The 11,916-nt window shown below is 40.8% G+C and overlaps 1 long non-coding RNA gene across 1 annotated transcript in view; it reads left to right on the forward strand.

Annotated features, from left to right (window-relative positions):
• LOC134297451 (uncharacterized) overlaps positions 1–5,266 on the forward strand; it is a 46,593-nt gene extending 41,327 nt beyond the window's left edge. The window contains exon 3 of the long non-coding RNA XR_010004206.1: positions 2,801–5,266. This is a non-coding gene — a long non-coding RNA (uncharacterized LOC134297451). The remainder of the gene's footprint in view (positions 1–2,800) is intronic.
• The last annotated feature ends 6,650 nt before the right edge of the window (positions 5,267–11,916 follow it).

Raw genomic sequence — 11,916 nt, forward strand, 5'->3', positions numbered from 1 at the left:
TAAAATTCTCCAAACTCTGAAACTGTCCACATGGATGGCTGAGATATTGATATCTTTAGGTCCTGATATTTCCATATATTCATGCACAAAACTATTTTTAAAATACTGTTTATAAAATTACCTTCAGACTATGTGTATAAGGTGTATATCAAACAGAATTTTTATGTTTATATTTGGGTTCAACTTTCAAGATGTACATAGATGCAAATATCCGGGGGGGGGGGGGGGCTGCCCCACGTGATAAGGTTGTAAGTCTTCTGAGGAAAGACTGGAAAATATTTTCATGTTTAGCCTGTGGAATAGATGCTTGAGGAACAAACAAATAGCCATGTTCAAATACTTATTTTAAAGTAAAATAAAAGAAAGACATAATAAAACACATGAACAAGCTCTTTATACATTCTTCACAACTACATTTTCTTCAACTAAACCACACCTGAACAACTATTTAAAAACTACAAATTTCCCACTCTCTGTCTGATTTGCTATCCCCTATTCATAGAATCATAGAATCATAGAATAGTAGAGTTGGAAGAGACCACATGGGCCATCTAGTCCAACCCCCTGCTAAGAAGCAGGAAATCGCATTCAAAGCACCCCCGACAGATGGCCATCCAGCCTCTGCTTAAAAGCCTCCAAGGAAGGAGCCTCCACCACGGCCCCGGGGAGAGAGTTCCACTGTCGAACAGCTCTCACAGTGAGGAAGTTCTTCCTGATGTTCAGGTGGAATCTCCTTTCCTGTAGTTTGAAGCCATTGTTCCGTGTCCTAGTCTGCAGGGCAGCAGAAAACAAGCTTGCTCCCTCTTCCCTATGACTTCCCTTCACGTATTTGTACATGGCTATCATGTCTCCTCTCAGCCTTCTCTTCTGCAGGCTAAACATGCCCAGCTCTTTAAGCCGCTCCTCATAGGGCTTGTTCTCCAGACCCTTAATCATTTTAGTCGCCCTCCTCTGGACGCTTTCCAGCTTGTCAACATCTCCCTTCAACTGTGGTGCCCAAAATTGGACACAGTATTCCAGGTGTGGTCTGACCAAGGCAGAATAGAGGGGGAGCATAACTTCCCTGGATCTAGACGCTATTCCCCTATTGATGCAGGCCGAAGTGAAGTATCTTGCATTTGTCCCTGTTGAACTTCATTTTGTTAGTTTCGGCCCATCTCTCTAGTCTGTCAAGATCGTTTTGAATTCTGCTCCTGTCTTCTGGAGTGTTAGCTATCCTTCCCAGTTTTGTGTCGTCTGCAAACTTGATGATCGTGCCTTCTAACCCTTCGTCTAAGTCGTTAATAAAGATGTTGAACAGAACCGGGCCCAGGACGGAGCCCTGCGGCACTCCACTTGTCACTTCTTTCCATGATGAAGACGACGCATTGGTGAGCACCCTTTGGGTTCGTTCGCTTAGCCAATTACAGATCCACCTAACCGTAGTTTTGTCTAGCCCACATTTTACTAGTTTATTTGCCAGAAGGTCGTGGGGGACTTTGTCGAAGGCCTTACTGAAATCCAGGTACGCTACATCCACAGCATTCCCTGTATCGACCCAACTCGTAACTCTATCGAAAAAAGAGATCAGATTAGTCTGGCATGACCTGTTTTTGGTAAATCCGTGTTTTACTATTAGCAATGACCGCATTTGTTTCTAAGTGTTCGCAGACCACTTCCTTAATGATCTTTTCCAGAATTTTGCCTGGTATTGATGTGAGGCTGACCGGACGGTAATTGTTTGGGTCGTTCTTTTTTCCCTTCTTGAAGATAGGGACCACATTCGCCCTCCTCCAATCTGCTGGGACTTCTCCCGTTTTCCAAGAACTCTCAAAGATAATTGCCAGTGGTTCTGAAATAACTTCCGCTAGTTCCTTCAGTACTCTTGGGTGTAGCTGATCTGGCCCTGGGGACTTGAATTCGTTTAGAGAGCCCAAGTGTTCCTGGACAACTTGTTTCCCTACAACTTGTTATTAGTCTGCTCCCTTTAAACAACAATGTAATTAATTACACTTCTGCTTTTTCAACACTCTCCAAAAATTTATGAATCCCACAATTGATAAATGCTACTATTGTTGTGAAAAAGCAATGAAGCCATGTTAAAATACTTGAATAGTTGCCTTCACACAATGAAGTAAATTAGCTTTATGTTGTTTCAGAGGGTATGATCCAAACTTTTGGTTTCAAAATACAATAAAGAAAAGTAAAAGAAAATATTAAGACAGAGTTCCTTTAAAAACAATATTTATTTCATCCAGGAATTGAAGTCTTTATTATTCAATGAATTAAGTTAGTGATTATGTTAAACATAGTTTATATTCTCAATATAACCCATCTAACCTTAAACACTGAAGCTAACTCTCACCTGCTCTCTCCTAAACTATAATTGAAAGACAAAATTCAAATTCAACTAAAATTGGCTTCTCGCTTTATTATTTGAAGAAATATGTTAAAACGTTATCATCCCACTAATGTCATATCTTACAACTTGCCTATTTCTACTCTACATTCTCACTATTTTATATACTTAATATTCAAAACCAGGAAGCATTTTTACATTTCTCACATATCCACCACATATGATAAAAAAAAAATCCCATAATTTCACATTTCCAACATAGATTTTTAGTACCTTTGGCAATTTGACCGGAGTCCAGTACCACTGACACATCATTTTATTTAAAAAATTCTTTGAGGTCAAGAAATGTTTCAGACTGATTGACCAAATATTTTCCCATCTTTCCAGTTCAGAATTGTGTCCAATATTTTGAGCCCATTTAAATCAGTCTTTCACTTGCTCTTCTTTTAATTCTGTTTTCAGCAAAAATATTCTAGTAAGTAGACTAACATACCTACTGAAGAAACACCAAGGAAAACGGATGAAGGAGACTGATTGGACAATATTAGAGGATTATATGAAACAGGAGAAGAAATAAGAAGAAATCTGCCAGTAAAGAGAGAGACAAATAGAAGAAGCAAGACCTGAAGAAAGGCAACCAGAAACACAACCAACACACACACACCCAACCAGATATACTTCTCATTTTACCTTTGTCACATCCCCTCCCCTTTTACTACCACCTGCACCCCCCTTTTTACACACTTCTTTTTTTGCTCTTTCTTTTTCTTTTTCTTCCCTCTCCCACTACCCCCTCACTCCCCCCCCCCACACACACACACATGTCGATTTAAAATAGCAAAAGGAAATAAAAATTGTTATTAAAAATGTTCTAGTCAAGCGGACAACATCCATGTATTAAATGATTTCAAATTCTGATTTGTATTCTTCAAAATCAAATATTTTATTCATTTCATATCATACATAAAGTTGCCTATATTTATACCAGTAGTTAAGCTGCCTCCCTTCTTCCAACAGTTTTTGTTGTGGTTTAACTTTATGATACCTTTTTACAAACACTATTAAGTCTATACATTTCATCCCTGTGTTTTCAGTAGTTTCCTTGTCAGTTTTATGAAATGCCTCTTGAAATGATATCCATAATGGTATTTTACTGTTTGATCTTATTTTACATTTATTCCAGATTCTTATAAAGTATTTTAAAGTTCTTTGTTTACTTTCACATCAGGATGGACTTCCTGATGGTATGAGCTCTTTCCTATTGGAGCATGTTGCATAGGAAGGTTGGTGTACTCTTCTTTGAGAGTTTCCTGTAGCCATATAGGAATCTGGAGTAATGGATTTGTTGCATTAAGAACAGATTGGATTACATTATCTTTGAAGTTCCTCCTAGCTCGGATTATTATATCCTTTGGCCTACCATAATTTCTTTGTATGTTTTTTTTCAAGTAATTTCAAACAATATTTGAAATTTCCCAATGACTTTGTCAAGCTGAACTGAGTTTTGTATAGAAGTCAAGCAAATGAACACCCATTCATTAGAAACAAAACCCTGGAGAAAGAGGATTCATTGTTCATGTTCGATTATGTGCCTCAATCTTTTTTCCCTTTGTAGGATAAAGTAGCCAAAAGAGGTTACCTAGAGGTTAATGAGTCTCCTATTCGGATGAACTAAATGTTACATAACTCATACAATAAAAGCACATGTTTTATGCTCCAGTTGCCACTTCCTTGGTAATCAATTCGTTAATTAGATGACCAAAAGTCAGGTCATCACACTAGAAAGCTGAATTTCAATAATCTCTTCAACAACTATTTTTTCGACCTCAAAATTTGTCAAGACCTTATTCCCTGCATTTATAACCAATATCATTTTTTCACTGGTAAATGACCTTTTTCAAAAGCCAGTTTTAATATGCATACCATTAATTCTGATGTAATTATAGGTTGACGATATAACATGAAAGAACACTTTGATTACCCTGATGATTTGGTATAAGAGACTCTGTGAACTTTACTTGGGACCTGTGATAATCAGTTGATATTTTAACAGGCAATCATCTTTTCTATGACTCATATATAACTCATTTAACTTAAAATGAGCTGAAACTAAGGTGTGTTTTACCAGTGGTACACAAGGAATAGTTGAAAATGGCAGAAACAGAAAAGAAGGGTTGTATGGCACCTCACAGACAGTGTGAACAGGTAAAATATTACTACTGTACAGAATTATTAAAGCTGAACCCCTTAACTACCTGTTCGGGAGACTACTTTCATAGTCTTGTGGGCATGACCTGTGATGGATATTTCCAAGTAGGACCAAAAAACTGAATTTCTTCCCTAAAGAAATGTAGTTAGACCCCATGCTGATTAATTTTAATCAATGTAAAAATAAATCAGTTATTCTTTCATTGATTTAACTTAATTGTTGCAAGTTGGCCATGATCTCCTTCTCCAAATCCAGTCCCTGAAAACCACCTTAAGAGCCGGTAAGCAATTTGGAGCAATAGTGTTCTACAGCATTAGTGAGTGGGGTACTACAGGCTGATGTCATCAGGGTCACCCCACAAGTGATCAATAGTCTGACAAATAGCTATGACAGGAACCCAAGGGATCTTTGCTTCTGCTTTTTGTACCATTACTCACTGCTAAGGAGAGATTGGTCACCTTCCCATGCAGTGCCCCACTCAATAGTGTCACAAACCTCCATCCCTCGGGACACCTAACGGGCCCTTTAGGTGTGTTATGGGGCATTTATGATATCACAACTGTAAATAGGAAATAGTCATACAGTCATAAGTCAAATTTACATCATGCCTCACTAATATAATGTCAGTTGACTGTTTATTGATTTGCTTTTTAATGTTTGTGTTGTCCATTGCTTGAACTGCATTTCATTTTTACTTATAACACAAGACAACAAAATAAAACTTTATTTTCTCATCATAAATGAAATGTACTTTTATAGATCAACTTTTCATGCTAAATTCAAATATGCATTCAGTTTTGTAGTAGCACAAAACAACCATCCCTCAGAAATGTGCAGGCAACAGAATATACCAAAGTTCATCTGCCTGCTATAGATGTGGGTGAAACGTTAGGAGAGAATACGTCTGGAACATGGCCATACAGCCCGGAAAACACACAACAACCCTGTTCATCTATATTGTTTACTTCACTGATATCATGAACATATTTCACCAATGTAATAATCCTATCTACAATTAGACCACTACTACAAAATTAACCACCAAAATTGTTGTGAATGTTTTTGTTTGTGCAATTTATCTGACTCACCATGATGTAACACCCAACAATAATCTGCCTTCATGCTTTTATTCCAGAAAACTTGGTAGTATTTTCCATTAGTTGGATGTCTTGGTGGAATCGTTCACCTTGCTTGTCACTCAGTGCTTCAAGATTTTCGGGAAAGAAATTGAGGTGCAAATGTGAAAAATGCAATTTCAAGGACATACAACATACAATTCTGAAAGATATCAAACATCTTTTGAATGCCAGCTTCATAGGTGGAAGATTTGTAATTGCCCGGAAAGTTTTGATAAACCCACATGAAAGCCTGCCAAGCTTCTTTTTTATCACCATTGATAGACTCTTTGAAGTTTGTCTCCTGCAAAACCTCTCAAATTTGGGGCCCAGGGAAGATTCCCTCTTTCAGTTTTGCTGCACTGATCTTTGGATGCTTGTTTACCAAGTACTGAAATCTTGCAGAATTAGCTTTCCCCATTGCTTTCACCAAGTTCTTCATTAATCCAAGCTTAATGTGGAGAGGTAGCAAGAATATTTTACAACGGTCAACCAAAGGACTATACTGGACACTGTCTTCCTGGACTCCATTGTTGCCAATCATGCTTGACTTTAAAAAAAATAGATTATATAAGTAGACACATTCACATTACAGGAAAAAGGAAAAAAGACAAAAAAAAATCACACATTTACTATACCATTCTGGTCTGACATGTATTCTTAGCCTTTTCGTTACTGTAATTGTCTACTACTTGTATCTGTCTGTTTTGCCCCTCTCTCTCACCCTGTTGTGGTTCAGTCTGATGATGAAGGGAGATTTGAAAGGGGATTTGGGTTTGAGCAGTCTATTCCAGGAAATGTGGAACAGCAGTTTGAACAGCAGTTAGTCCCTGGGATGTTGACGATTCTGAAATGCAGATGGATTTGGAAAGTGTTGATGGCTTAGAAAAACAGACAGAACAGGGGAATGTGAAATGCTCTGAATTTAGCAGAGATGCTGCTGAAGTTTGTGATAAGGATGACCTTTCACGGGAGTCTGAGAATTGTCAATATCAACAAAGCCCAGATGGGAATGAGGGGGATGTATTTGTGTTAAACAGGGATTCCAGGTTGAAGTTGAGATCGGGCCCCAGATGCTCCGTGAGAATTGGAGGCAAGCATGGGGGGGCTAGAGCTCAGAGGAATGTGTTTCTAGCTTGCAAGGATGTTTTATAGGAGATGTAATTTGGAAAGGTTTCAGTCAGAGCAACATCGCTGTTGGAGATTCAACTTTTGCTTAGTTTCGGTTCATGTCTCGTCTCATGTTTGGAATCTGTGTTTGGATATACTTTTGGAGCTCATGTTTTCTGGTTTCTTCAGAATTGCCTTGCTATTTTTGGGACTCTGTACTAGGCTTGTCCGATCAATGGAAAAAATGTTTCAATTCTCGTTTCTAAAGTAGGGGGTGCCGGCGCTTCGATATAGAAAGTATTTCTGAATTTTTCACCCAAAAATTTCAGATATTTCCAAAAATTCATAATGATTCTTAATGTTTCTAAAATGGCGGACGCGCATGCGCAATCGCCAAAAAAAAAAAGGAAACCGGGGGGGACTTTTACAGGGCTCTCATGCCCTCATTTCTTGAGCTATCCTCATCAAATTTGGTACAGTGGGAGATCACATTCAACACTCTTTGCTCAACAAATTGCAGAACGTTTCCTGTCTCCTATGATTTTTGGCAAATTTTCATAACTTTTTATAATACACTATTTTTCAATATTTGAAGAAACCTGTTCCTGGTTTGAAAGTCTTATTTCCTGTTCAATTGGGTTCTTATCACTGTAAAAGTCCCTCTTCTACTTGTGTAGACTTTGGATTAGAAACGCAGCACACGCCAAGCAATGCCTTGGCAGGAGTGCCACTGTCCTTTGGAAACTATAAATTGCCTTTGAACCTTTTGATCAATGGTGCCACTGGATGACTTTGTGATTGCAAAAATGAAACTCTGGCCGAGGACTTTGGATTAGAAACGCAGCACACGCCAAGCAATGCCTTGACAGGATTGGCAATGTCCTTTGGAAACTATAAATTACCTTGGACCTTATTGATGGATGGTGCCCCTGGCTGACCTTGTGATGGCAAAAATAAAACTCTGGCGGAGGACTTTGGATTAGAAACGCAGCACACACCAAGCAATGCCTTGACAGGATTGGCAAAGTCCTTTGGAAACTATTACTTGCAGTGTACCCTTTATGGATTCAAATCAATGTGTGACTTTGTAATTGCTGCAATAACACTCAGCCCGGGGGCTTGGGATTACAAACGGAGCGTGAGGGAAGCAATACCTTGGCGGGTGCACCACGTCCTTTGGAAACTATTACTTGCAGTGTACCCTTTATGGATTCAAATCAATGTGTGACTTTGTGATTGCTGCAATAACACTCAGCCCGGGGACTTGGGATTGCAAATGGAGCGTGAGGGAAGCAATGCCTTGGCGGGTGCGCCACATCCTTGTGATTGCTGAAATAAAACAGAGGCAGAGGTCTTTGTACTAGAAACGGAGAGGACGGCAAGCAATGCCCTGGCAGGAATGCACTCGTCCTTTGGAAACTATAGATTTCCTTGGACCCTTTTAGGCTGATCTAGAGATTGCTGAAATCAATCAGAGGCAGAGGGCTTGGGAATAGAAACGGAGTGTCAGGAAAGCAATGCCTTGGCGCCCACGTCCTTTGAAAACTAAAAATTGCCTAATGCCTCTATTCAAGCAAGGACTCTTTGCCAGATCCCACAAGCCCCAAGCCAATTACCCAAAAAATACACACAATATCGAACCAGCAACAAAAGCCAGCCCTTACCAGACCCAAACCCCTGTCTCAGTGTCTCTCTACAGCCAGAACTTTACCCTCTCTCTCCCCTCAATGCAGGCGGCTTGATTCCTACTAGCGCTGCGAACCACCCTCTTTGCTCGGTAACCCAGCCCCAGAATGGCTTGCCAGGGTTAGGGAGGGGTTTTTTATGGAGATCTTCCACGTGGACGCAGAGGATGCTAGCCCCCACCTTTTCCAGCCATCATGGAAGTCTCTGATTGGCCTGGGAGCGGCAGCCATTTTAGGCTGCGCTAGGCTCCCATTCAAGTTAGGTTGCAGAAACAAAAAAAAATTAAAAATATATTTTTTAAAAAATATATATAAAAAATTGGGGGGGGGGAAATTTAACGAAACATTAAGACACAATTAGAGAATGGGCCAACGATGGTTCGAATTAAATTGCCAGTTGTGCCCAGGGACAACGTCTCAATAATCGGTTCAAAAAGCGAGAACAATCCGAAATAATTCCGAAATAAGAATCATAACGAATTTTTGGACAACCCTACTCTGTACTTTTATCTACGGACACTCTGAACTGTTTTATGGATTGCACTCTCAATTGGATCAATGATTTCTTTTCTGCTTTTTATTAAGTTTTGCTATTCTTTATCAATAAACTGAAAAACTCAAGCCTGCTGTGGTGGAGTTTGTGTGTTGTAGCAAGGTGAACCAGCGCTGAGGTGTGACACACCCCTGCCTTCGAGAACAGTTGTACCTTTCTTTTTAAAATATTATTTTATTTGTTTGATCATCGAGATGGGCTGATTTAGTTCCTTGTATTTTCTTTTCCCTTTTATTCTGTGTATCAGCTCTTTCCATTTCTCCTTAAAATATCCATTTGTATATTTAATTCTGATTTCCATAATATAATCCTGCAGCATACGATCTTTTAAGTATTCATACCAATTTTTAAATTTCCCATTTTTGTGCTCTTTCCACCCCTAGGCAACAGTTGCTTGTGCAGTGTCTATAATATGTTTTGTATTTTTGGCCCATTCTTTAAACCTGCCTTTTCCTTTCATTTTCTGGATAAAACATTATTCTTTATTTATCTCTAATTTTATCCCAAATATTTGCTCCATCTCACTTTTTATTTTTATACAATTTTGTACTTTATCACAGTTCTACCACATCTGTTATCTATATCTATATATCTATATATATAATGAGAGTGAATATTTGTATGTGGCAGCTTTCTGATTGGCCGGGCGGTGTATGTGCCAGCTTTCTGATTGGCCAGGCGGAATATGTGCCCACTTTCTGATTGGCTGGGTGGAGTATGTGCCAGCTTTCTGATTGGCCGCCACTTTCACAGGCCACTGGGACCACCAAGAAGGACAGATCTGGACCAAACTTGGCACACTTAACCGCCATGACCCATTCTATGTCCTGGTGCCGTTTGGGGGGAATGAACCCACTGACAACGGATCTGAACCAAATAGACCCAACATGGCTAACCGTGCATACTGATAATAAAAAACTTTGGGTGCAAGGAATTACAGTTCACTCACACATTCACAGCATTCTGAATCCAACTAATGAAGGAAAATAATTATGTTTTCATGCTTCCTTTTAAACAATGGTTGCGGGTATGTTTATGAAAACTTCTACTCCCTCATTTCGCCCCCCCTTCAGCGCTTCTACTGACATGTCTTGGCTTTTTCAGGCTGCTCTGCCCTGCTAGCCCCCAAAGCCCCAATCCTGGCCTCCTTTCATCCTTCTCGCACATACTTGCAGGCCAAACAGGCTGGCTCTGCCCTGCTAGGCCCCAAAAGAGGATGCCATCTTCCCTCCTCAATATTGTTCCAAAGAAAGCAGTTTTTCCCTGGCTCATTGGGAAACATTACTATTCACAGCAGACTAAAGAGAAAATAATGATTATCTTTTTAATCTTTCCTTTTAAAGATGGTTTTGGCTCTCTTTATGAAAACTTTTACTCCCCCTCCTCAGTTTTCACTGAGGCAAAAAACTACCACCAACAGGCTTCGGCCTACTCACTCTAACAGCCTTGACACATACAGTCCCCATGATGTACGCAGTTTGGGGTAGGACAGACCAAGGATTATGGGATTTGCAGTAGCTTCACCAGATTCACTTCCCACAGACCATTACGACCCCCACAAATGACACAACTGGACCAAACTTGGAACACAGATGCAATGTGGCCCACTTTACACCCTGGTGTGGTGTGGGGAGGGATGTAACATGGATGATGGGACTTCCAGTACCTTCACTAACTTCCTGAGACTGCTGTGACCCACACCAATGACTGATCAAGACCAAACTTGGCACATAGAGGCCCCACGTCCTACTCTACACCTGAGAGCTGTTTGGAAGGGGATGGACCATGGATGATAGGACTTGCAATACCTTCACTAGCTTCCTGAGAGCACTGCGACTCTTAGTAACAACGAATCAGTACGAATCAGACACAGAGGCCCCATTACCCACTCTACATCACGGTGTGGTTTGGAAGAGTTTGCACCATGGATGATGGGTCTTGCAGTAGCTTCACTCACTTCCTGAGACCACTACAACCCCCACCAATGTCTGATCAAGACCAAACCTGACACATACAGTCCCCATGACCTACTATACATCCTGGTGCTGTTTGGAGTGGGATGGACCATGGATGATGGGACTTTCATATGGTAGTTGTAGTTCACCTGCACCCACTGAACCCCGCTGACCCTGGACCTAGACTAAACTTGGAAAACAGGCAACAATGCCTTTCTCAAATAACCCGGGCACCGCCGGGTCCCCAAGCTAGTCCATAATAAAAGTGAAAAATCTGTAAGTGTGTATGTAGCACAGGTGTCTGCTCACACAGCCAGCCTCCGGCCTCCACAAACAGGCTATAGTTTCCAGTGCTTTGGAGCCACCAAGTCACTCCCTCACCTGACTTTGCAGGTTATAGTCCTCCAGAATGGACATCCCAGGGTCCCTTCATTTGCATGACCCCGCCCACTGTCTCTACCTTAACCCTTTCCTACAATTTCCTGGCACACAGTGAACAGAGGAATTGATCAGCAACTGGTTAGGGGAGAATTCACACCGTGATTTACAAGACTTGTACTTGACCTATTTCCAGGGAGTACTGTTCACACAACCAACAATGCATCTGGACCACACTTGCCACGGATGATGGGACTTGCAGTGCCTTCACTGGCACTGTGACCCCCACCGACAATGGATTGGGATCAAACTTGGCACAGAGAAGCCCCATGAGCAACTGAACATACTAAGGGGGTAGTGGGAATGGACCTTGATTTTGGGAGTTATAGTTCACCTGCATCCAGAAAGCACTGAACCCAGCTCATGTCAGATCTCGACCAAACTTGGCACACACACCCAACATGGCCAACTGTGCATGCATGCCTGGTTTGGGGGTGATTTACCTCAGATCTGGGAGTTGTAGTTTACCCCTATCCAGACAGCACGGAACCCAGCTGATGTCAGATCGCGACC

This window comes from Anolis carolinensis, chromosome 3 (assembly GCF_035594765.1).
Source record: "Anolis carolinensis isolate JA03-04 chromosome 3, rAnoCar3.1.pri, whole genome shotgun sequence".
Classification (NCBI taxonomy): Eukaryota; Metazoa; Chordata; class Lepidosauria; order Squamata; family Dactyloidae; genus Anolis; species Anolis carolinensis.